We start from the raw sequence: 26,608 nt of genomic DNA on the forward strand, positions 1-26,608 counted from the left end.
CTTTGTGTTTTAGAAAGTAGGCAAAGGTGCACTCTAGGCTTCCTACATCCTTGCTCTTGTTGTTCGTGGGCAACAAGCTATCAGTTACAATCATGACTAGTATATTTTGCTCGGCGGTTAGCCACTTCCTGTTTGGCCAGGTGGCCGAGGTGAAGCCTTCTTCCTTTCCTACTAGGTACCTGAGGTAATCCTTATACCTTGTGCCTTGGGTACCGATCCATCCCTTTCGGTCATAGTCTGACACACCCGTGGTGGTCAGTTTTAAGAGTTTGGCCAAGCGGCCTTCAGAGAGTACTATCTCTTTGCCTCGGACCTTGGCGGTGATCTCCAACTTGTCACCCCGTTTGACGGCTACCAAGTGGTGATAGAATTCTTTCACCAACTCGGGGTACGTATCTCCCTTGATGGTGAGATAGGTATCCAAAAGCCCTTGGAAATTAAGCATATCGACCAACTCCGGAGAGAATTGGTCGGGTTCGAGGGCTTTACCTCCGATCACCGTGTAGTCGGCGTTGTTCCATTCCGGGGTTCGGATTCCAACGGGCTTCTTTGGCATTTTTGAGACCTTCCTAAGTGGTGATGTTTTTCCGGCGAGGCTCTGTCGAACTCCTGCGAGGTTCCAGCGAAGGATTTTCCGGTCGGTGCGGTGGCGACGTGGCTCGGTCTCGGACGGTGAGGGTGCAGCGGCCTGGGCGGAACCGAGGGGTCGTGTTGGCAGTGGGAGAGCGACGGGGGTGGCGTCGGGAGTCGCATGGTGGCGGGTGTGCGATGGGCGGCGTCTGGCGGCTGTGTTGGCAGCGGGAGGGCGACGGTCAGCGTCCGGGTCATTGACGGCGGGCGTGTGGGGTGGCGTTTGGTCGATCGCGGTGGCGGTTGTTGGAGGAAGTGAGGGTGCCGGCGGTTTTGGAGGGGAAGAGGGAGAGAGAGGGGGTGAGTGAGGGAGAGTGAGAGGAAGAAGAAGGGTTTTTGATTTGGGGGTTTTGTGGGTTTTAGGGATTTGGAAGGGTTTAAGAAGGGACTGTTCCCTTGGGGTTTCAAGAAACACTTGTAGCTTAGTGGTTAGGAACTTAATCTTATAAGTGGGAGGTTTTGGGTTCAATCCCCATTTATAACATTTGCATTCTTTATTGAACATCTTTTGGATCTTTTCTCATCCTTCTTTTGACCCAAAGTGGCAAGAGGTTTGACTGGTCTTCTTTGTTGAACTTTTGTCCTATTGGGTGTTGGTTTTGGCGACTCATGGGCTCTGCGGAGACGTTTTAGTCCTTCCTTTTTATGCTAATTTATTTGACTTTGTCTTTTATTTATAATAATTTCTAAGTAACTAAACTAAACAAGTAATTTCAATATGAGGGTGGTTTACAGGGATTTACTGATTATCCTAAGCAGAATTCTTCTTCCTGATTTTCTTCTGGTTGATTGGCGGGGTCCTCGTCTCTCGGGGCCGTGTTTTCTTCGTTGAGGTTGCCCTCATTTTCAAGATCGGCCTGTGTGCGGCTCATGACGAATAATTTTCCGGGAGCACCAAAATTCCGTTGATTGTTTGTGCCCCCGTGTTGGCACATGATTGTAGGGCGCGAGTTCGGGGGTTGAGTGCATTGGAAGGACCTGTATCCTTCTCCCCCACAGTTGAAGCATTGCCAGGGGTTTCCCATGCAGCCTTTGCCGCTATGGTCTTTATTGAATCTCCGGCAAAGGGAGGGTCTCACATTAGTTTCGTTGTTTCTCAGGGGTGCCCTTGGCCAGTTGGGTTGGTTGGCCTTGTGTTAGTGTCGTTGCTTGTTCTTTTCACAGGTGGTGCCCCACCTCCCGTGTTCCTCTTACAAATATGTTCCTGGACTCCACGTTGTAGTAGTTGGATTCGATAGAGGTTGGCGGCACTGGAGTAGGCCTCGTTGAGCGTCCGGCGTCCGCTCACGATTAGTGCCTTCCAGGCTTCGAAGTGAGGCCCGACACGAACTTTTCTATCTTGGTCGTCTCTGTAGGGACCAATTCGTGTGCGAAATGGGCCAGTTCGAGGAACCGTTTGTGGTACTCCATGACGGTGGCCATCCCATGTTTCAAGTGGAGGAATTCCTCGTACATGGATGCTCTCACGTGTGCAGGGTAGAATCGTTCTTGTAGTCGTGTCTTTAGGTTTTCCCAGTTGAATCCTGGTTCCTGTCTGTAAGTGGGTCCTTCGTGGACCCACCAAAGGTCGGCCTCCTGTCCGAAGTAGAACGAGGCTATCTCTACATGGTGTTCGTCTGGGCATTCTACCAACCCGGGGATTTTGTCGAAGGTTCGAATCCATTCTTCGAGGACTGCAGGGTCCTCTTCTCCTGCGAAGATGGGTGGCCGATAATTTGAGACTTGCCGGGAGATGTCTGAGTTCCCGTTTGGCGGTGGTGGGGGTTGGTTGTCGTTACAGAGAGCTACGTCGCTCAGTGTATGGGCGACCTGAGTCAGTTGTTGTAGAGTCTGAGCCAGAGGGTCGTGAGTGGTGGGTTCAGGGGTCCTTGATTGCCTTCTGTTTGGTGCCATGTCGTCGGTCTACATGACCAATGTTTATTGTAACGATGAGTTAGTGTGTTGCACCCTTACCTTGATGCGATAAGTGAATGGGGAAGTTCTTTAAATTAATGAAGGATAAAGTACCGGGCGAAGTACCGGTTAGCGGGTGCCCGGCGGGTAGTCCCCTGCCCACCGGCTGCCCGCTGCCGGCAACGGCCATTTGGGGCAGTGGGTAGGTGGCGGGTTCCCCTACCCCCACCTACCCCCGGCTGACTCTTTTTCAATATATTGGTCTCGGGATCTTTCGTCGAACCCGAAACCATATTTAGATACTTTTAAACATAAACGACGACACCACGTAGTCAAACAATGGATCAAAACCAAGAATCATATTGAACACATCCTAACATGAGGTCTAACCATAATTAACACCCGAACATGCGAAATCCCACCCAGTTATATCAAGAATATCACAATACGAAATTCCCAATTTAACCTAGGGTTCTAATCATATTCAAATCATCAAAATCATAGTTTATCTTTAAAATTAAGAACATCAAGATTTATTTAGAATCAACACACAATTATCAAGATCCTCTTATAATCATCAAGATTATCAAGATCAACACATAAGATCATCTCACCAACATCAAGATCATATCATCATCATCATAAAAGATTTATCAAGACACAAGCATAGAGAAGGAGCCAAAGAAGAAGATGATAGCAAAGAAAATAGGTCTTGTTGAGACATGGGTTACCTCTTAGCCATAATTAGAATCCTTGGCTATAAAGGTTCTTTCTCTAAGATCTCCTCTTCTTGCTTTCTCCTACGTTTGGTGATAGGGGAATTCGTGCCTTAATGATGTATTGACATGACTTTGAAGATATTTAGTTAGTATATCCTGTGTATCTGAGTTCTCCAGCTCAGGTGTGGCATAACACCCCAAACATCTATAATTAGTATGCTCTATTTTAGTATTAATAATAGTATTGCCTTTATTATATAAGTTTTAAAAGTTTAAAAAATCTGGGGTGTTACATTAGTGGAGGAGGAGACTACATGTATCTTTCTTGAGCCTACGTTCATATCTTGAGATGTACCTTTTTGTGTGGTTCTCCTTGTTACCTTTCTTTGAGTGAGTTACCCTTTGTGGCTTGATTGTTCCTTTTGAGTGATTAACCTTAGTTTTAAATTTTGTAGCTTTATAAATATAATTAAGACCTCACCTAAAGCCTATACCGTTACCTTAAAGCTTAGAAGGGCTAATTTTTAGGAACCCCTTTAGTAATTAAGCTTAAAAAGCTAGGAAAAGTTTAATTTGTAGCTAGTGAGTTTTGAACCCAAATCCTAAAGTTTCCAAGCTATCCCTTTAACCATTTAGACCATTTATGTTTCTTAAACCTTTTCCCACTTAAATTCCTTTTGACCTTTTACTCTTAACCTACCCAAAAATCCCCAAATTAAAATCTTCTCTTTCACAAATTTTCCCCGAAACCCTTATTTTTCCCCCCTCTACCCATGAGCTTCAGCCGAGAACCCCCCACCGCCTATCGCCCTTTGCTTGTCGATCACCACTGCCCGTCGCTGTCCGAAGCCGCCGTGCCAGTCGCCAGAATCGCCATAGGCCGAGAAGAAGAAGAAAAGAGGAAAAGAGGAAAAGGGAGGAGCTTTGGTTCTATTTCATCTTGGAACATCTCGCATCATGCCTAGAAGGTAAAAAACCACGAGAAGAGTGGAATGGCTGGATGCCCATTACTCGGTTTTGGAAGGTAAAGCTTTTGACCTGAATCTTTTTCAAGTTCTATGTTGGAATTGTTGAACTATCAAGGGTTGTTAGATGGGTATCTCGCAATTAGAACCGAGACCTACCCGAGTTTGGTGAAAGAGTTCTATCATCACATGAGTATGACAAAGGATGGGGGAAAGTTGGAAATCACCTCAAAGGTGGGAGGGGAGGTATGAAAATTTTCTTAACCGAGAAACGGTTGGCTCAACTCTTGAGTTTGACGACAACTGGAGTCTCGCAGTACAGTGGTGATTCTTGGATTGAGACGGGCAGTATGAGTTATCAGAATTATTTGAGCTATTTGTTGGGAAGGACTATTGGTTTTACTCAAGCCACGAGGCCAGAAAGGAAATGGTTTTCTACCGAACAAAAGATTTTGGTAATGTTTGTTTCGGATTGCTTGTTGCCTAACAACAATAAAAGTAATTTGTTGGGAAAGTTGGAATGCACCTTTGCCTTTTGCCTGAAATACAAATTGAAGTTCAACCTGCCCTCCTTGATGTTGCAACACATGAACTACTATAAGAACCATAACCGTAAAAGCTTGCCCTATGGTATGGTTTTGAGTTAGATTTTCCTGAGGAAAGGGGTGAAAGTAGATGGATATGTGCCCAAGCCCGTGGGCAAAATGGTTTTGGATGCCGTGAACCTTTGGAGCTGTAATCTGTTCGCGTAACACCCCGTGTTATGACGCCTAAACCCAAATTAATTAAACAACCACTCAGCCCAAAAAAGGGAGTTAAAACCCACTAATTAGCTAAAAGGGGGTCCACCAGGGTCCGTGGGCCTTTATCCCTAAAGCCAACCCCTTAGTCCTATAAGAAATAGAATTAGAAAACCCATGCCACTAAGACCCTAATTAGGACTCTTAATTATATAAATAGGGACATAGGAGGCACCTAGAACTCACACCACAGATAATCTCTCACCACACATGAAGTTCCAAGAACTCCCTTATGAGAAATCAAAAAAAGAGAAATCTTAAAGAAAGACCCTTCATAGCCAAGAAAATTAATTAAGGCTAAGAGGTAACCCATGTCTCAACAAAACCTATTTTCTTCGCTATAATCTCCTTCCTTGGCCTCCTTCTATATGCTTGTGTCTTGAATAATTCCTCCATGTTAATTGTGATATATTCTTGATGATTGCTAAAATAATTTGTGTGGATTCTTGATAATCTTGATGAACATGATGATGAAAAGAGGTTCTTGATATTGATATAATGATTCTTGACAAATCTTGATATTTCTTGATGTTAAAGATAAATTGTGATTTGATGATTTGGGAAGGATTAGAGCCCTAGGATGGATTGGGAATTTGTGTTGCAATTTCTTGATCTATATTGGGTGGGAATTCGCATGTTCGGGTGTTGTTTACGTTTAGAAGTCATGATGGGATGAGCTATACGTGATTCTTGCTTTTGATTCGTTAATTGACTACTCGGTGTCGTTAATTGCGTTTAAAAGTGTCTAAGCATGGTTTCGGGTTCCACAAAGGATCCCGAGACGAATTTGTGATGAATGAGTCAGTGAGGGGTAGGTGGGGGTAGGGGCACCCGCCGCCTACCCGCTGCCCGAAGATCACCGCTGGGCAGTGGGAAGGCGCCGGGCAGGCGTCCGCCCGCCGGCTGCCCGCTGCCGAGCAGTGATCTCCGGCGGGCAGCCGGTAGGTGATTCCTCACCCACCGGCTACCCGCTGGTCTGTTACCCACCCCGGGTCCCCGGCTTCCCCGTTTGATATTTCCTCGTTCCCCGTGGTGTCCCAACGGACCCTGTTTGTCGTACCTGAGTCTAGTATGATATTTCGGGTGCCGTTCGTAGGATAAGAGAATCTTAGGAATTGCATGCTAGCTGAATCGAGAACCCGTGGACCAAGGTGGAAGTCGTATGAACCCCTTAGGACGATTCCTATTATGTGAATGATCGCTCATAAGCTTAATTAAATGCCTTCCCCTTCCCAATGTGCTACTATGTGTCGTTATGTGCTATTATGTGTTATGTGATGCATGATCCCCCAACTTGGTTAAGATCAAGTGGGCTATACCGGCAGTTGAATGGGCTGAGAACCATCCCAACTGTTAACCTTGGCCGGTTAAGATCGGTCAGGTATATAAATATTATATAGGACTAAGGTCCACTATACGGGCAGTTGAATGGGTTGAGAACCATCCCAACTGTTAACCAGGCTGGTAGAGACCGGCCAGGTATATAAAGATTATATAGGACTAAAGGTCCACATGGGCCTCGGTGATATGACCCACCGACGTGGACGTGCCAGGCGGTGTGTAGGGCGAACAAGGCGAGGAAGGCTGTAGTCTACCGACCTGAGTAATCAGGCGGTGTGTAGGGCTACAGCTGGCTGCGATCCACCGAGTGATGGGACACCGGTATCTGGGGCCGTAGTCTCCGAGGATCTTCGCCCACCGACTGAGTTTAGCTCAACGGTGTGTCGGGCTTGATCCGCTACGGTCCACCGATTGTGCGCATCAACAGTGTGTAGGGTCATAAGTCCCCCCTTGTAAAGGGGATCACGGTCCACCGACTGTGCGCGTCAACGGTGTGTCGGATCGTGGTCCGACGTTGAGTTCGTCAGCGGTTCTCAAAGGGTTGGTTGCGATCAACTCCCCTCGTACCCCGGTACTGAGGTAGGGTGCTACAGGGCCGTGTTAATGCTATAAGCATTAACCCTCATGTTCCGGGCATGCGATTGGTCCCGTGGCGCCATCAATGATTATGTGATATGAATGGTGATTGGATGATGATGTGTTTTGGAATTGGAGAGTGATCTGTGACCTTAGATGCGTACTCCTTATGACGTTATCTCTACTTAACTGTTTATTATTGTTTGATGTGCTTGTCCCTATTTGCTGTGTCTATTCCTGTTTTTAAAACTAGTGTCCCTTAAGTATATATCTTCCTGCTTCGAAATGATTTTCGTATATCTATATATATATCTACCTATAATGTATTTCAACGCGTTGGAGTGGGTTACCAGCATCTCTCACTGAACAGATATATTTGGCTTTCAGGCACAGATGAGTAGATCCCAGAGCGCGCTAGAGATCCGAGGCGTAGAGTAGTTAGTTCCCTTTTGGCCTGCATGCCATGATTATGTATTGATGTTGTTTAAGAATTTTAGTTCGTTAGCCTGTGCACCTGAGTTCTCTAGCTCAGGTGTGGCATATCACCCCATACTCTTATGCCTGGTTTTGGAATTTTATGAGGAATTACCTTTATTTTATAAGTTTTAAAATTTTCAAAATTTTGGGGTGTTACCGTTGGTATCAGAGCCTAAGTTTGACCATAGGATAGGACTCTTAGGACCAGACCATAGGACATTAGGCTTAAAACACTAGAAGTTCAGTAAGATATGACTTAGGTATTTAAGAACACAGGAATTAGGAATCTTAGGACACGCGGTGAGATTGTGAGCCTACCTATCATCACGTAACCTCCCCTCACCTTATCTCTCATTAATTTAAAGGACTCCTCTTCGCTTATCACAACAAGGTAAGGGTACAACACTCTAACTCAAACATTATTATAAACATTGGCTCTGTAGATCAGCATCATGGCACCAACCAGAAGACAATCAAGGACTCCGGAACCCGCTACATAAGACTCCCTAGCTCAAAGCCTACAACAACTAAGCCAAGTCGCCCAAGCACTAAGCGACGTAGCCCTCCGCAACAACCGACCACCACCACCTCCACCAAACACAAACTCAGAAGTCGCCCGACAAGTTTCAAACCATAGACCACCCACTTTCTCAGGAGAAGAAGATCCCGCCATCCTTGAGGAATGGATTCGGACCTTCGACAAAATTCTGGGGCTAGTAGAATGCCCAGAAGAACGTCGCGTAGAGGTAGCCTCATTTTACTTTGGACACGAGGCAGACCTTTGGTGGATCCACGAGGGACACACTTACAGACAAGAATCAGGATTCAACTGGGAAAGCCTGAAAACACGACTGCGAGAACGATTCTACCCAGCCCACATAAGAGGATCTATGCACGAAGAGTTCCTTCACCTAAAACAAGGAGCAGCTACCGTCATGGAATACCATAAATGATTCCTCGAACTGGCACGCTTCGCGCCAGAACTAGTCCCCACAGAGACAACCAAAATAGAGAGATTCGTATCAGGCCTCAACTTTGAAGCCCGAAAAGCTCTGGTAGTAAGCGGACCTCGGACCCTCAACGAGGCCTACTCTAGTGCCGCCAATCTCTATCGAATCCAACTATTACAGCGTGGGGTTCAGGAACAGATTCGAAAAAGGAACACAGGAGGTGGGACGCCACCCATGAAAAGAACAAGAAACGACGCTAACCCAAGACCGAGCAATCCAGCGGGAAAGAGGCCACCCCCAAGAAACAACGAAACTAATACAGGGGGCTTCCCCTGCCCGAGATGCCGCCAAAACCATAGGGGCAAGAACTGCATGGGGAACCCCCTACGAAGCTTCGATTGCGGGAAAGAAGGGCACACGACCTTCCTCTGTCCTCAAACCTCAAACTCACGCCCTATGGCCATGGGCCGACACGGGGACACAAACAATCAAGGAAACTACGGTGCCCCTGGAAAAGTATTTGTCATGAGCCGCACGCAAGCCGAGCTCGAGGACGAGGGCAACCCCGACGAAGGAAATACGACCCCAGAAGATGAAGACCACGCAAACCCACCAGAAGGAAACCAGGAAAATGAATTCTGTTTAGGTTAATCTAACAAACCCCCCTTGTAACCACCCCCGTAGTAGAATCGCGTGTTCAGACTAGTCACTTTGGAATTATTATAAATAAAAGATTAGATCGAAATAATATTAACATAGCAAAGAAAACAAGACTACCCACAAAACAACAAGGACCAACATCTTCTACCACTAGGAGACAAAAGAGGGAAAAGACAAAGAAACATCCCACAAAACAAACTAATGTTAGTAACAGGAATGGAACCTTAGACCTCCCATTTACAAATTAAAGCCCTAACCACTAAGCCATGAGTGTTTCTTAAACCCTTAAGGGAACACTCTCTTCTTAAACCCCTACAAATCCCTAAAAACCCCAAACCCCCAAATCAAAAACCCTTCTTCTTCCTCATCATCTTCTTCCCCCATAATCTCTCTCTCCCTTACCCCACACCGCCGACAGCCACCCGAAGCACTCACCCCACCAGCAACCACCATCAACCAGGCCTCATCCCGCCCCTCGGACAGCGCCACCACCCCGTACGCCGCCATCAATGCACCGGGAGACCCCCGCCCCTCGCTCGGCCACGACCCGCTGCCACTCTCGCCCGCAGCGCGCCCGGCCACCACCCCCTGCCAGCAGCCACCTGCTCCGCCCAGCCCTCACACCCTCGCCGACGACCACAAAACAGTGGGCCATGTCGCCAGCCGCATCCCCGGAGAAACCCTCACCGCCGGAAACCTCCACCGGAAAAACCGCCGGAAAACTCGTCGGAAAATTTCCCCCCCGAAGGATCCCCAAACATGCCGATAAATCCCCCCGGAATCCGAACCCCGGAGTGGAGCAACGCCGATTACACGGTAATTGGAGGTAAGGCCCTCGAACCCGACCAATTCTCTCCGGAGTTGGTCGACATGCTTAAATTTCAAGGACTCTTGGATACGTATCTCACCATTAAAGGGGATACGTACCCCGAATTGGTGAAAGAGTTCTACCGCTATTTAATAGCCGTCAAACGGGGTGACAAAGTAGAAATCACCACCAAAGTCCGAAGCAAGGAGATAGTACTCTCCAAAGGCCGCTTGGCCAAACTCTTAAAACTGACCACCACGGGCGTATCAGATTATGACCGAAAGGGGTGGATCAGTACCCAAGGCACGGGATATATAGACTACCTCGGGTACCTACTAGGAAAGGAGGAAGGCTTCACCTCGGCCACCCGGCCTAACAGAAAATGGCTAACCGCTGAACAAAAGATACTAGTCATGATTGTAACTGATAGCCTGTTGCCGACGAACAACAAAAGCAAAGACGTGGGAAGCCTGGAGTGCACCTTTGCCAACTTCCTAAAACACAAGGTCAAGTTCAACCTACCGTCCCTTATGTGAAACATATGGAGTTTTGCAAAACTAGCAACCGGCTTAGCTTACCCTACAGGATGATCCTAAGTTGGATCATGGAGAAGAAAGGGGTGGACCTAAGCCACACCGAGGTCAAAACCGCAAACGGCATGGTTTTCAATGCCCAAAACCTCCGTTGCAATGACATCTACTACACCGAAGGGGGACAATACATCACCATCGAAGAAATTTGCCTCAAACCCGAGGAAGAACGAACAGAATTGGTTGACCAACTAGACATCTCCAACAAAAAGTTTAGACGAGCGATGCAAGAATGTGGAGGAAATGGGGAGCAAGAAGTGGATTGCGAACCCGAACCACCAGTTTCCACACAAGCAAGGAGAAACCCGGGGGACCAAAACGAAGAGGCTACCAACGAGCGCATCATCGCACAATTCACCCGACAAAACCAGATCATAGACGAAGGGTTCGCAGCCCTAATCCACGCCACACGCGCTCTAGATCAGAGGGTGGCAGCAATCGAGACCATCTTGGGCACTCGTGGGGCATCCAGCTCAGGAGCAGGAAACCAAGGAAGACCCGAACTCCCCAATCACCACTTCACCAGGAAACCAGTCCACCCCAGCAAAGGCAACGCGCAGGGCCACACTTCCTAATCAGGAGGCCAAGATACGCGACGCCCAGGGGCGAAAGAGTGGAACCACGCACCGGCTTCGGGGACGAAGCCTCTTGTAAGGGGGGTGAGTGTAACACCCCGTGTTACGACCCATAAACCCAAATTAATTGAACAACCACTCAGCCCAAAAAAGGGAGTTAAAACCCACTAATTAGCTAAAAGGGGGTCCACCATGGTCCGTGGGCCGTTATCCCTAAAGCCCCCAATAGTCCTATAAGAAATAGAATTAGAAAACCAATGCCACTTACACCCTAATTAGGAATCTTAATTATATAAATAGGGACATAGGAGGCACCTAGAACTCACACCACAAATAATCTCTCACCACACAAGAAGTTCCAAGAACTCCCTTAGGAGAAATCAAGAAAGGAGAAATCTTAAAGAAAGACCCTTCATAGCCAAGGAAATTAATTAAGGCAAAGAGGTAACCCATGTCTCAACAAAACCTATTTTCTTCGCTATAATCTCCTTCCTTGGCCTCCTTCTATATGCTTGTGTCTTGAATAATTCCTCCATGTTAATTGTGATATATTCTTGATGATTGCTAAAATAATTTGTGTGGATTCTTGATAATCTTGATGATCATGATGATGAAAAGAGGTTCTTGATATTGATATAATGATTCTTGTCAAATATTGATATTTCTTGATGTTAAAGATAAATTGTGATTTGATGATTTGGGAGGGATTAGAGCCCTAGGATGGATTGGGAATTTGTGTTGCAATGTTCGTGATATATATTGGACGGGAATTCGCATGTTCGGGTGTTGTTTACGTTTAGATCCGTTAATTGACTATGTGGTGTCGTTAATTGCGTTTAAAAGTGTCTAAGCATGGTTTCGGGTTCCACAAAGGATCCCGGGACGAATTTGTGATGAATGAGTGAGTGGAGGGTAGGTGGGGGTAGGGGTACCCACCACCTACCCGGGCCCAAAGATCACCGCCGGGTAGCGAGCAGGCGCCAGGCAGGCGTCCGCCCGCCGACTACCCGCTGCCGGGCAGTGATCTCCGGCGGGTGGTCCCTCACCCACCGGCTACCCGCTGGTCCGTTACCAACCCGGGTCCCCAGCATCCCCGTTTGATGTTTCCCCGTTCCCCGTGGTGTCCCAACGGACCCCGTTTGTCGTACCTGAGTCTAGTCTGATATTTCGGGTACCGTTCGTAGGATAAGAGAATCTTAGGAATTGTATGCTAGCTGAATCGGGAACCCGTTGACATAGGTGGAAGTTGTATGAACCCCCCTAGGACAATTCTTAGTCTGTGAATGATCGCACATAAGCTTAATTAAAAGCCTTCCCATTCCCAATGTGCTATTATGTGTCGTTATGTGCTATTATGTGTTATTTGATGCATGATCCCCCAACTTGGTTAAGATCAAGTGGGCTATACCGGCAGTTGAATGGGCTGAGAACCATCCCAACTGTTAACCAGGCCGGTTAAGATCGGTTAGGTGTATAAATATTATATAGGACTGAGGTCCACTATACGGGCAGTTGAATGGGTTGAGAACCATCCCAACTGTTAACTAGGCTGGCACAGACCGGTCAGGTATATAAAGATTATATAGGACTAAAGGTCCACATGGGCTTCGGTGATATGACCCATCGACCTGGACGCGCCAGGCGGTGTGTAGGGCCAACAAGCCGAGGAAGACTGTAGTCCACCGACCTGTGTAATCAGGCGGTGTGTAGGGCTACGGTTGGCTGCGATCCACCGAGTGATGGGACACCGGTATGTGGGGCCGTAGTCTCCGAGGATCTTCGCCCACCGACTGAGTTTAGCTCAACGGTGTGTCGGGCTTGATCCGCTACGGTCCACCGATTGTGCGCATCAACAGTGTGTAGGGTCGTAAGTCCCCCCTTGTAAAGGAGATCGCGGTCCACCGACTGTGCGCGTCAACGGTGTGTCGGATCGTGGTCCGACGTTGAGTTCGTTAGCGGTTCTCAAAGAGTTGGTTGCGATCAACTCCCCTCGTACCCCGGTACTGAGGTAGGGTGCTACAGGGCCGTGTTAATGCTATAAGCATTAACCCTCATGTTCCGGGCATGCGATTGGTCCCGTGGCGCCATCAATGATTATGTGATATGAATGGTGATTGGATGATGATGTGTTTTGGAATTGGAGAGTGATCTGTGACCTTAGATGCGTACTCCTTCTGACGTTATCTCTACGTAACTATTTATTATTGTTTGATGTGCTTGTCCCTATTTGCTGAGTGTATTCCTGGTTTTAAAACTAGTGTCTCTTAAGTATATATCTTCCTGCTTCGAAATGATTTTCGTATATCTATATATATATTTACCTATAATGTATTTCAACGCGTTGGAGTGGGTTACCAGCATCTCTCGCTGAACAGATATATTTGGCTTTCAGGCACAGATGAGTAGATCCCAGAGCGCGCTAGAGATCCGAGGCGTAAAGTAGTTAGTTCCCTTTCGGCCTGCGTGCCATGATTATGTATTGACGTTGTTTAAGGATTTTAGTATGTTAGCCTGTGCACCTGAGTTCTCTAGCTCTGGTGTGGCATAGCACCCCATACTCTTATGCCTGGTTTTGGAATTTTATGAGGAATTACCTTTATTATATAAGTTTTAAAAGTTTCAAACTTTCGGGGTGTTACAGTTTCAGTTGGAAAATGAGAATTACATCACCCTGGAGGAAGTCGCAAAGAAACCCCCTGTCGAGAGGAGTTCCTTGGTTGAGCAGCTCGAGATTCCCGTTGGGAAGTTAAATCAGGTGGTGCAGAGTTTTGGAGTGGATGCTGAGGATGAAAAAGAAGAAGAGGGAGATGAAGAGGAAGCAGAGGAAGCTAAGGAAAGTGACCGCGAGAGCGAGGAGAGCTTAAGAAGGAAAGAGGTGCAGACGAAGAAAGAGCATGATGCCATGAGCCACGAAGAGCGTGTGGTGGCCCTTCTCCGTCAACAACATCAGATGTTTGAAGAGGGTTTTTCCTTCATGAAGGCTCAGCTGGTTACCGTAAATCAGAGGCTGGATGTGATGGAAGCTAGCTCTAGCCGAGGTAGAGCCGAGGAAGCTTCTGATGAGGATTCCGGGGATACGGAGGATGAGTCCTCCTAGTCTGGAGTTGTGGTAAGCTCGTTTCTTTCCTTGTTTGTTTTGGTTGTCAGCTTGGTGGTTGTTGCTTGTTTAGTTGTGCGTTTAGTGGTGCTCTCTTGTTTGCTTTGGTTGTTAGCTTGTTGTTTAAGTGGTTTGTTAGTTGTTTTGCCTCGTTTGAGTTTAGTTTGCTCGTGGCTTAGGATTAGAGAAGATGGGTGATGGTTGTCCTTAAGTTGTGTTAGTGGTGGTGTTGCTTGAGAAGTTTTCCCCATTACATTGAAACTTTGCATTTCTTGACCTTTGAAACCTTACATCTCTTGATCTTTGAAGACTTTGCTCTTTTACACCTTGCCATCTCTTGTCGCATCTTTGATTTGTTGCTATGTTTTGTTAAACCCGTCGTGCCCAAGCTTTGGGGAGGAAGCTTCTTGTTAGGGGGAGAGGATGTGATACCCCGTAAATCAAAATACTAATCGGGGATTAATTGAAGAATTAATCCAAGCTTTCATGGTAATCCATATCTAAAATCCTAAAATTTAATAGTCGAGGGACTAGAATTTGACCAGTCACTTAAGTCAATCAACTGTACCTTGTGCTTTATGGTTTGTGCCCTTGTCTGTAACACCCCCCCTCAAACACGACCCATATAAAAGGCCTTAACACCTGCAGATCATACAACAAAACTAGCACAGTGGAAGATAAAACGAAAACTAGATAGAAGAAATCCAAACGGGGTGTTATGCCACGTCTACCAAACACGGTAAACGCTACAGCGATCAATCTGCAAGTGTATATATCTATCCCAAAAGGTAACAGTCTAACACTACAACGGCACACATGCCACAAAACAAAGGTAAAGATACTAGACTACCGGCCACTAACATCGCACTCGTCTAGACATCACCTGAAAGATACAAAGATAAACATTGGGACGACGCCCGGTCAGCGATAATGCTGGTAACCCACCAATACCTGTTAAGTATCGTACATAGGTAGGGTATATACAAAAATCATTTCGAAATGGAATACATATATATAAGTGTAAAACCAAGATTAAACACCAACTCAAGACTCAACACTCATCAATAAACACCACGGGAACACATCCCAAGACCACAACGGATAACGACACCACAAGGATCAAGACACGACAACCGCCAACACATGCCTAGGCAACACATGCCTTTGTGACTACACACGTCACAAGAGAGAACACACAACCACGGCTACACAAGCCCTCGTGACATCACCCGCCACGAGTTGATATGCCTTCCTTATGCCCTGTTCCAACCTTATGGCTGCCCCCAACCTTATATCTAGTTCCAACCTTTACCTCCAGGACCCCTGTATATACAGTCCAACCTTATTCCCCCGGGAACCATCGTTCCCCCTCCAACAGTCCTCCAACAAAGCCACCGATTCATAGTACACGAGGTACCGTACACGCACATGGCACACATGCCCGGATAACACCTGTTATCCCCCAAAAAAGGTGAACCTTACACAAGGGCCACAGCTGGAATCACGCCACGGCCACCACGAGGACCGTTGCAATACCTTGTTGACTGGTGTCCCATACCACTAATCGTGCAATCCAGGTAAAGCCACACACGCACCACAACTCAACAAGAGTCAAACAACGGATCACAATGAAGGTATGAAACATACTCAATCAAGGAATGGGTCACATCCCAACAACATCAACAATGAATGACACAAGTTATCATCAACCAAACGGAAGTTACAAACCACACACACGCTAGCATTAAGACAATAAACTAGCATGCTTAACAACGGAGAAACTCAAGATAGTTCCGAGGAACACACAAGACACCTCTCGGTCCAACGAAACACAATGTTGGACACTTATCACGATTCAAGACACCAAAGTCCTACATGGATACCTACTATATAGTTCTAGACATACGAAACATCAAGAAGACGCTCAAATAGTTCCACAAAGGAACATCGGGAAGTCAAAAGACCAAATACCAAGTCAAACGAATCACGGGGAACAAATCCCATCACAACACCAACCATGTACCCGCGGGTGGACCCACGGGTAGTGCCCCACCCGTGGTTCCGCCCGTGGGAACATCATCCCACAAGGCCATGTACCCGCGGGTAGGCCGGCGGGTGGTGCCCCACCCGCGGGTACACACTTGTACCACCACAAATCCCTTCGGGGATTTTCTTCTCCAAACACAAATTCAAGTCCAAAACATACCAAATCTCACCCAACACAACAAAATGACTTGAATCATGGAAAATGCCAAGTTATGGCACAAAGGAACCCTAAACACAAGCTCTAGATATGCAATATCACAAGACAAATGCATAAACCCTCACATTTCATAGCAAAGCACAAGTAGAATCCAAGAAATCACATATAGGTAAGCAAAATAGGTTTTAGTAGAGCATGTGTTACCTCTTGTAGACCAAAAGACTTCACTTTACACCTCAATAAGCTCCTTACAAGGCTTAATATCCAAACCCACTTCAAGATCAAACCAAAAGATCATAAGGATCCTACTTTTAAGAAAAAGACAACTAAGGGATGGAACCAAAAACACAAGATGGACTTAGATCTTACCCTCCTAGATGCCCAAATAGGTGGAAGGTTGAATCTTGGGAGCAAATCTTTAAATCTTGACAAGGGTCTCAACTTGGCTTGGAGAATAAGCTACACTTCTTTTCTAGAGAGAAGGTAGAGCTAATTTCTAGGAATTGTAAGGAATGAAATGAAGAAGTCTTCTAGGTTAGGTTACAATACTAACTCTTGGTGAAAAGTCCAGAATACCCTTACTAACCTTTAGAAAGTGTAAGGAACAAGGGAACTCCCCTCAAAGCTCAAGGTACAACACAACTTTAAGGTTGACTAGTCAAATACTAGTCCTTGAGTATTAAAAATCAGGATTTTAGAATTAATTCCTCAAATAAAATAGGATTAATTACTCAATTAATCCATGGATTGAATGTGGATTTTTGGGGTGTCACATCCTCTCCCCCTTCAAAGAAGCTTCGTCCCCGAAGCTTGGGTACGACGAATTAGAAACAAACGGTGATAAGAAACAACATTGTGACAAGATGTTCAAAAACGAATCCTTTTGGTCAAAACTCAAAAGGTTTCACAAGGATTTCAGACAAGAAAAAAGGCATAGCAATTCAAGAATTGTCAAGAACATGTCAAAGGAGAAGATTGAGCATCACAAACTCTATTCTCAACACCACCATCTACTTCTACCAAACACTAAGAACAAGACAACCAACACAAAACACCTCTACCACTACGAAACTAACTAAGCCACAAGGCTACAAACAAAACAGGCACAAAAGCAACAACAAGCAACCAAACAACGGCGACAACGCCTAAAGAAAAGCAACTACAAAAAAAAGGCGAACAAGGTAACCACAACTACTAGAAAGACTCACTCTCCGACTCCTCGGACTCTTCCTCGGCTTCTCCTTGATGACTCGAGCTGGCTTCGATCTGATCTAGCCGATGGTGCACAGCAACGAACTGCGTCCTCAAGAAAGCAAAACCCTCCTCTAACATGCGGTTCTACTGACGAAGCAAAGTAACAACACGCTCTTCGTGCGACGCGGGGTCGTGCTCCCTCTTGGTGCGAGCTTCCCTTCTTCGTTGGTTCTCTTCACTCTCCGAATCACTTTCTTCATCTTCCACGGCTTCTGGCGCTCCCGCCTCATCTTCATGATCGGTTTCATCTTCGGCTTCTTCGTCACCTCCCAAGCTCTGAACAGCGAGGCTCAACTTCCTGGCATGGATTCCAAGCTCAGCTGCTAACTCCGCCCGTTCATCAGGTGATTTCCTTGCCACTTCTTCAAGCGTGATATACTCACCATCATCCAACTGAAACAGGTTACAACTCCGAAGGTTGGTGGCATTCAACACCAGCTTCCCCACAGGTTTAGGAAGACAACCATCCACACTAACGCCCTTCCTAACCAAGATCTAACTCAACACCATTCCATAAGGCTAACTCTTCCGATTGTGATCCCGGCAAAACACCATGTGTTGCAACATCAAAGCAGGCAAGTTGAACTTAACCATATTCTTTAGACAGAAAGCAAAAGTGCACTCAAGCTTACCCAACAACTTACTCTTGTTATTGTTTGGCAACAGACAGTCTGATACCAACATCACCAAGATCCTTTGCTCCGCAGACAACCACTTCTTCTCCAGCCTAGAGGCTTGAGTGAAACCACTCGTACGGCCTAACAAGTAGCTCAAGTAGTCACGGTACCCCATGGTATCCGTACTAATCCATGAATGACCGCTGTACTGAGCCACTCCGGTAGCAGACAAACTCAACAACTGATAGGCATATTTTATCCTCATATTTTAGGTACATCTTTATAATAATTTTGCATTAGTTATTTAATATTATCTAATAATTAGTTAGTTTTATATATAATGTTTAATATAATATATAATATATAATATATAATATATAGAATACTAATATATATATTTATTACGTACTATACTATATATAAGAATACTTACTAATTTATATTACGTACTACTACAATTTTGTATTTATATTATAAATATATATGTTTATTATAATTCTACAAATAAAAAGTTAGTATTATTATTATGTGGGTCAAATTCTTTCTTAAAACAAAGCAAATCAATTATGTTGCTTCTTCTCCTCAATTCATACAGGACCCGAGTCATGCGGCGCAAAAATAGGAAATTAGTGGAAGAAAATAAATCAGGAATTGTATAAATAGTAAAAGATTTTCATTTGTTCAATGTTCATTCTTTCCCTCTCGATTATTCTTTAAAGTTGTTGTCAATGTCCATTCATGGCTAATTTCTTTAGCTTGGTTTAGTGAATTGAAGCCCCGGAATTTATTATGCTGTAAGATTATTTATTTATTTTATTATATAATTTTTATGCATTTGGGTATTAAATATTCTTCTAAGTTATTTGATATAATTATTTGCTATATTAGATAATGTTGTGCTACAAATTATTCTAATATTCAGTAGCAACTGAGGTTAATTATTGACGGCTTAGTGATAATTGGACTCGGGAAGAATATTTTCCTAAATTAAATGCAACCGCTTGTGCTTGTGTTATTTAGTTTGTCGGTTTTCCTAGTTCCTATTGCTGCTATTAAATTAAATCTATAGCGCTTGTCTTAGGTTATTTAGTAGTTAGGGGTAATTAAACCGCTTGTGCTTTATTTACCTACAACTAAGGGAAAACAGAAATGAAATAATTTCACAACAAATATTCAATTGCATATTAATTACTTTATTAATCAATGATCAGTGTTGAATTCCGGTGGTGGATCTTTACTAACCAAGGTCTCCTATTATAAGTGTTTTCGATATATTATTTTCACTGTTTATTCGTTCGATTAAATTTCTCGTTTATTTAATTTCTCTTTTATTTAATATTTATTCTCGATATATTCCAAACCCCCTACCTTTAATTTGAGCACAAAAGTTAAACTAGTTACTCCTCGTGGGATCGATCCTTACTCCCGCTACTACGTTTGTAAGGTTTTAATTTGGGAGCCTACGACAGCTCACCAAATTTTGGCGCCGTTGCCGGGGAGATTTTCTAGCTAATTTTGTGTTTATTTATTTATTTATTTCTTTATTTGTTTTTCATTTGTCCCAAAAAAAAAACATTTAAAAAAAAATCTTTTCTTTCGTTACTTTTACATAAATGCTGCAATATATTTCTTTTTTTCTTATGCCTATAACTCGATCTGCTAATAAAAAAATCTTGTCGTACTATCCAGAAATTGAAAAAACTATACGCAGGTGGAAGAAACAAGCTTTGAGAAAATTGGAGTTTAGTGATCTGGCTACCAGTTGTACCAATTCTGATTTAGAAGAGGAACCCATGGCTCAAAATCAGACTTTAAAAGAGCTTGGAGCTCCAAATTTGGATCAGCAACCTTTATGCATCACTTTCCCTGCTCTGGATGCCAATGTGCAATTCGAACTAAAGTCTGGATTAATTCATCTTTTGCCTTCTTTTCATGGACTTGCAGGCGAGGATCCTCACAAACACTTAAAGGAATTCCATGTGGTGTGTTCAAGTATGAAACCCACAGGGGTTACTGAAGAACAAATCAAGTTGAGAGCCTTCCCATTTTCTTTGAGAGATTCAGCGAAGGATTGGCTATACTATCTACCTTCTGGAAGCATCACCACATGGAATAACTTAAAGACACTATTCCTTGAAAAATATTTCCCAGCTTCAAGGGCGGCCAACATTAGAAAGGAAATCTGTGGTATAAGGCAAAACAATGGAGAGTCCCTGTATGAATATTGGGAGCGTTTCAAGAAACTATGTGCAAGTTGCCCACACCATCAAATTAGTGATCAATTACTCATTCAATACTTTTATGAAGGACTTTTTCCAATGGATAGAAGCATGATTGATGCCGCAAGCGGTGGTGATTTAGTTGACAAGACACCAGACGATGCAAGAACTCTAATTGCAAACATGGCTGCAAATTCTCAACAGTTTGGCAATAGATTTGTCCAACCGTCTAAGCAAGTGAATGAGGTAAATATTTCTGCTCTTGAGCAACAAATTTCTGGTTTAACTACTCTTGTTCGTCAGTTATCTGTATGCAATATGCAAATTGTAAAAGCATGTGAAATTTGCTCGGTAATTGGGCACCAAACTGATGCCTGCCCAACTCTTCAAGAAAAACCTATTGAACAAGTCAACATGGCTGGAGGTTTTCCTGGACAACCTCAAGGTAAGTATGATCCGTTCTCCAATACATATAATCCTGGATGGAGGGATCACCCAAACCTTAGCTATGGAAACTCACAAGGGAACCAGTTTGTTCAGAATCGTTCTAATTTTCAACAGTATAGACAACCATTTCCTTCAAGACAACAACCGACCCAAGGCTCTAGCTCAGGTATGAATCTAGAAGATATTGTTAAATCTCTTGCTACTAACACTCTGCAGTTTCAACAAGAAACACAAATATTCCGTCAAGAAACAAAGGCTAGTATTCAAGAAACAAATGCTAGTATTCAAAACTTGGAAAGACAAATGAGCCAACTTGCAACTACGGTTAGTCGGTTGGGAGCACAGAGTTCTGGCAAACTACCCTCTCAAACAGTTGTTAATCCTAAAGAGAATGTAAGTGCAATTAATGTTGAAAGTATGTCGCTGGAAAAGAATGTTGATTTGAATAAGGAAATAAGTGCAGGAATCATTGCCAACAATAAAGCGAAGTCCCAAGGTAAGCTTTCTTCTTTTTCTGATTATGAACCAGTACCCCCATTTCCTCAAGCTCTTTTAGAACCAATAAGAGGAAGCTCAAATAATGATCTGTATAAGACCTTTCGTGAATGTGATGCTAATAAACCACTTTTAGATTCTATGGAAAAAGTACCTCGCTATGCTAATTTTCTAAAAGAGGTACGCACTATGAAAAAGAAACGAAATGATGAAAGAATTGAGGAAGTGAAAGAGCAAGAGAATGTCTCTATGGCTAGTCAAAGCAATCTTCCTGAAAAGTGCAAAGACCCAGGTATGTTTACTATTCCATGCATGATAAGTGGGGTGAAATTTGAAAATGCTATGTTAGATTTAGGAGCTTCTATTAATGTCATGCCATATTCTGTTTATGCTTCTTTAAATCTTGGACCCCTGAATAAATCTAGTATAATAATTCAATTGGCTGATGGATCTACTACATATCCTAGGGGTGTGATTGAGGATTTGATTGTTGAAGTTGATAACTTGGTTTTTCCTGCTGATTTTTATGTGCTTGATATGAAAAATAATAATCATATTTTGTTAGGAAGGCCATTCTTAAAAACTGCAAAAACAAATATTGATATTCATAGTGGTATGCTTACTATGGAGTCTAATGGTAAACTTGTGACTTTTAATATTTATGATACCATGAAATCTCCTAGTGATGATAATCTTGCAATTTTTGTTGATTCTGTGAACTTTGTTACATTTGATGAAATTGCTTCGAATGAAAAAGAAAGAAATAATAAATCATCTTTGAGTCCTAATCTGCATGAAGGGGCTGTTTCTTTGAATACTCATAATCATCGAAGGTACTCAAAAAGACGATGGAAATTTAAAGATATATCATAAGTCGAGCCAACGACGATAAACAAAGGCGCTGCTTGGGAGGCAACCTAAGGTGTGTTTGTTCCATTTTTTTTATTTTTTTTCTTTTATTCCCTATTCTCATTCAATAACCCTTTTTCTGCATGTTTTTATTCAACATTGGGGACAATGTTGATAATAAGTGTGGGGGAGGAGATTTAGTTTTATTATTTGTTTACTGAATTTAGTTTTATTATTTGTTTGCTTATGTCAAAATTTTCAAAAATTTTCAAAAAATATTTTACTAGTATTTTATGCAAAATAAGTACTCCCTCCGTCCCGAATTGGTTGTCTCATTTACTTTTTGCACGCTTTTTAAGGAATTAAAGTAAATGTTATGTATTTTCCAATTATGCCCTTCACTTTTTCACTTTTGGAAATAAAAGCAAAAGTCATAAGGGTAATTTGGGAAAAAGTAGAATGATGGTGATGTTCAATTTTGGAAAGTGGACAACATTTTGGGACAAACTAAAAAGGAAAGTAAGACAAACAAAATGGGACAGAGGGAGTATTATTTAAAAAAAAAAAAAAATTCCTTTCCTGAAATTCATAATGTGATTGAATAAATAGTTTGGCAAATTGTGATTAGTTTGTTAGCATTTCTTGTTTGATATGTAGTGGCTATATTAAGTAAGCAATAAACCTGTGAGTGTTTTGAGCTATTGACTGAGACTTCGGTCTTATTTTCTTTCTATTGTGTGATTTCTTCCATAATTTTGTTTCTCTAGAACTTGCCTTGATTCTCTTTTAAAGCTAATTAGACCATGCATGATTCAAGTGTGATTAAGGCCATTATTTGATCTTGAGCCTCACTAGCCAAATAACCGGTTTGTCCTATGATTTCTTTCCCTTTGTTAACCACTTTTGAGCTTTATGACCATTTCATTCTTTATTTTGAACCACATTACAAGCCTTTTATATCTAAAAATAATGCCTTCACCCAGCTGAATAACTAGTGGAGCAAATTTTGAATTATTCATGTAATCTATGTGAGGTTGTGAGGAAGAAGTGTGGGGGAAGTCACTTTCTTGTGTTAATATGATTGAGAATGAGGTGGGTTGTATCTTCATTGCTAATTTGTCGTTGGTCTTCTATGGAAAAGAAAACGAAGCCAGTTCATGATTCCAAAACAAAGTATTGAAATTGAAGAAAAAATGAAGAAATTGGAGAAATGGAGAATATATGTCTGAAAAGATGTTGCTGAAAATTTATGAGAAAATGAGAAAGAATCAGCGATTGATTTTGAGTTGAAGTTACTTCTAAATAAATGAAGGGGAAATTCTGGTAATACTGAGGAAGCATTCTATACTTGGTGTTGAGCGAGTATCTTGGATTATTTGTATTTATTTGCTCCTCTAGTTTGAAAGCTTTTGTTTAAGCTACTTTACTAAATATTTCCTACCTTAACCCTAGCCCCATTACAACCTGTGAAAAGTCCTTATGATTTGTGTCATGCATGACTCTTGTAGTGGTGATTGAGAAGATATGCAAGCCTATGGTAGAGCAATTTTATAGGAATGAACTTGAGCGAAATCTATACCCATCAAACACTTGAGTGATGAGTGATATTCCTGTGAGGGCTTACTTATTTAGTTTTCTTCGTTTTCAAATAGGAATGCTAACTTATTAATTGCAGGGTGCTTCAGATTGTTGTTCATGATATGTTATGAGTTTTGGGAATTTCGTTTCAATTTACTTCGCAAATAATATTTTTGCTTGGGGACAAGCAAATGTTTTAGTGTGGGGGAATTTGATAGGCATATTTTATCCTCATATTTTAGGTACATCTTTATAATAATTTTGCATTAGTTATTTAATATTATCTAATAATTAGTTAGTTTTATATATAATGTTTAATATAATATATAATATATAATATATAATATATAGAATACTAATATATATATTTATTACGTACTATACTATATATAAGAATACTTACTAATTTATATTACGTACTACTACAATTTTGTATTTATATTATAAATATATATGTTTATTATAATTCTACAAATAAAAAGTTAGTATTATTATTATGTGTAGGGCTGTTAACGAACCGAACATAAACGAACGGAGGTTGTTCGTGTTTGTTTGTTAAGGAATTTGGAGTGTTCGTGTTCGTGTTCGTTTGTTAAGGTTTTTGAAAATCCTGTTCGTGTTCGTTTGTTAAGCGTTTGTTAGTGTTCGTTAACGTTCGCGAACACGTTCACGAACGTGTTCGTTAACATTAACGAACATGTTCGCGAACGTGTTTGTTAACGTTCGTGAACACGTTTGCAAACATGTTCGTTAACGTTAACAAACACATTCACAAACATGTTCATTAACAAGCACGTTCACGAACATATTTATTTACGTTCACGAACACTTAATAAACAAACACATGCACATGTTCATGATCACAATTCGTTCGTGAACGATAAATAATCTACGTTCACGAACAATAATCAAACAAACAACACAACTACATAACTAATATAATATAATATAATATAATATAATATAATATATATGTTTGTGAACATGTTCGCGAACATTATTAAACGAACACAAACGAGCTTGTTCACGAACATTATTAAACGAACATAAACGAGCTTGTTCAGGAACATTAGTAAACAAACACAAACGAGCTTGTTCACGATCTCTTAGCAAACGAGCTTACAACTGTTCAAGCTCTGTTCGTTAATTAACCGAGCTCTAAATTTTGTTTGTTAATGTTCGTTTACCTTAACAAACGAACATAAACGAACGCTTACCGAACACGAACACGAGTAGTTTGTCGAAAGCTCTGTTCGCTAACACCCCTAATTATGTGGGTCAAATTCTTTCTTAAAACAAAGCAAATCAATTATGTTGCTTCTTCTCCTCAATTCATACAGGACACCGAGTCATGCGGCGCAAAAATAGGAAATTAGTGGAAGAAAATAAATCAGGAATTGTATAAATAGTAAAAGATTTTCATTTGTTCAATGTTCATTCTTTCCCTCTCGATTATTCTTTAAAGTTGTTGTCAATGTCCATTCATGGCTAATTTCTTTAACTTGGTTTAGTGAATTGAAGCCCCGGAATTTATTATGCTGTAAGATTATTTATTTATTTTATTATATAATTTTTATGCATTTGGGTATTAAATATTCTTCTAAGTTATTTGATATAATTATTTGCTATATTAGATAATGTTGTGCTACAAATTATTCTAATATTCAGTAGCAACTGAGGTTAATTATTGACGGCTTAGTGATAATTGGACTCGGGAAGAATATTTTCCTAAATTAAATGCAACCGCTTGTGCTTGTGTTATTTAGTTTGTCGGTTTTCCTAGTTCCTATTGCTGCTATTAAATTAAATCTATAGCGCTTGTCTTAGGTTATTTAGTAGTTAGGGGTAATTAAACCGCTTGTGCTTTATTTACCTACAACTAAGGGAAAACAGAAATGAAATAATTTCACAACAAATATTCAATTGCATATTAATTACTTTATTAATCAATGATCAGTGTTGAATTCCGGTGGTGGATCTTTACTAACCAAGGTCTCCTATTATAAGTGTTTTCGATATATTATTTTCACTGTTTATTCGTTCGATTAAATTTCTCGTTTATTTAATTTCTCTTTTATTTAATATTTATTCTCGATATATTCCAAACCCCCCCTACCTTTAATTTGAGCACAAAAGTTAAACTAGTTACTCCTCGTGGGATCGATCCTTACTCCCGCTACTACGTTTGTAAGGTTTTAATTTGGGAGCCTACGACAGCTCACCAACAACTGAGCCAACCTCTTCTCATAAAGCACAACCTTTACACCTCTCACCTTAGAGGTGATTTCAAGCCTTTCACCCTCCTTCGTCACGACCATGTGACGGTAAAACTCTTTCACCAAACTCGGGTATGTCTCGGCCCTTATGGCGAGAAACCCATCCAACAAACCTTGATACCTAAGCATATCCAACAAGGAACTAGGAAAAGATTCCGGATCAAAGGCTTTACCTTCAAGAACAAGGTAGTGGGTATCCACCCATTCCGCTTTTCTAGCCAAGCCTGACCTTCTAGGCATGGTAGGAGATGACCCAAAGCTCAACAAACAAAGCCCACAAATTCTACCTCTCACTCACGCTACTTCACTCTCTCTCTCTCTCTCTCTCTCGCGGCTGCTTGGCGACGTGGTGGACAGCAAATCGGCGACGGCGACGGCAGCTCCGGCTGTAGCGATGGCGGTGTGGCGGTGGTCCGGCGGTGGTGGGGCGACGGGTTGGTGGTGGTGGAGCTACGGGTTGGGGATGAGGCTTAGGGTGTCCACGGGTAGAGAGGAAGGAAAATGAGAAGGAGAGAAAGTTTTGGGGATTTAGGGATTTGGCAGAAATTGGGAAAAAGATTATTAAATTTGGGGATTTTGGGTAAAGTGG

The sequence above is a fragment of the Ipomoea nil genome, unplaced genomic scaffold (assembly GCF_001879475.1).
Source record: "Ipomoea nil cultivar Tokyo-kokei standard unplaced genomic scaffold, Asagao_1.1 scaffold2779, whole genome shotgun sequence".
Taxonomy (NCBI): Eukaryota; Viridiplantae; Streptophyta; class Magnoliopsida; order Solanales; family Convolvulaceae; genus Ipomoea; species Ipomoea nil.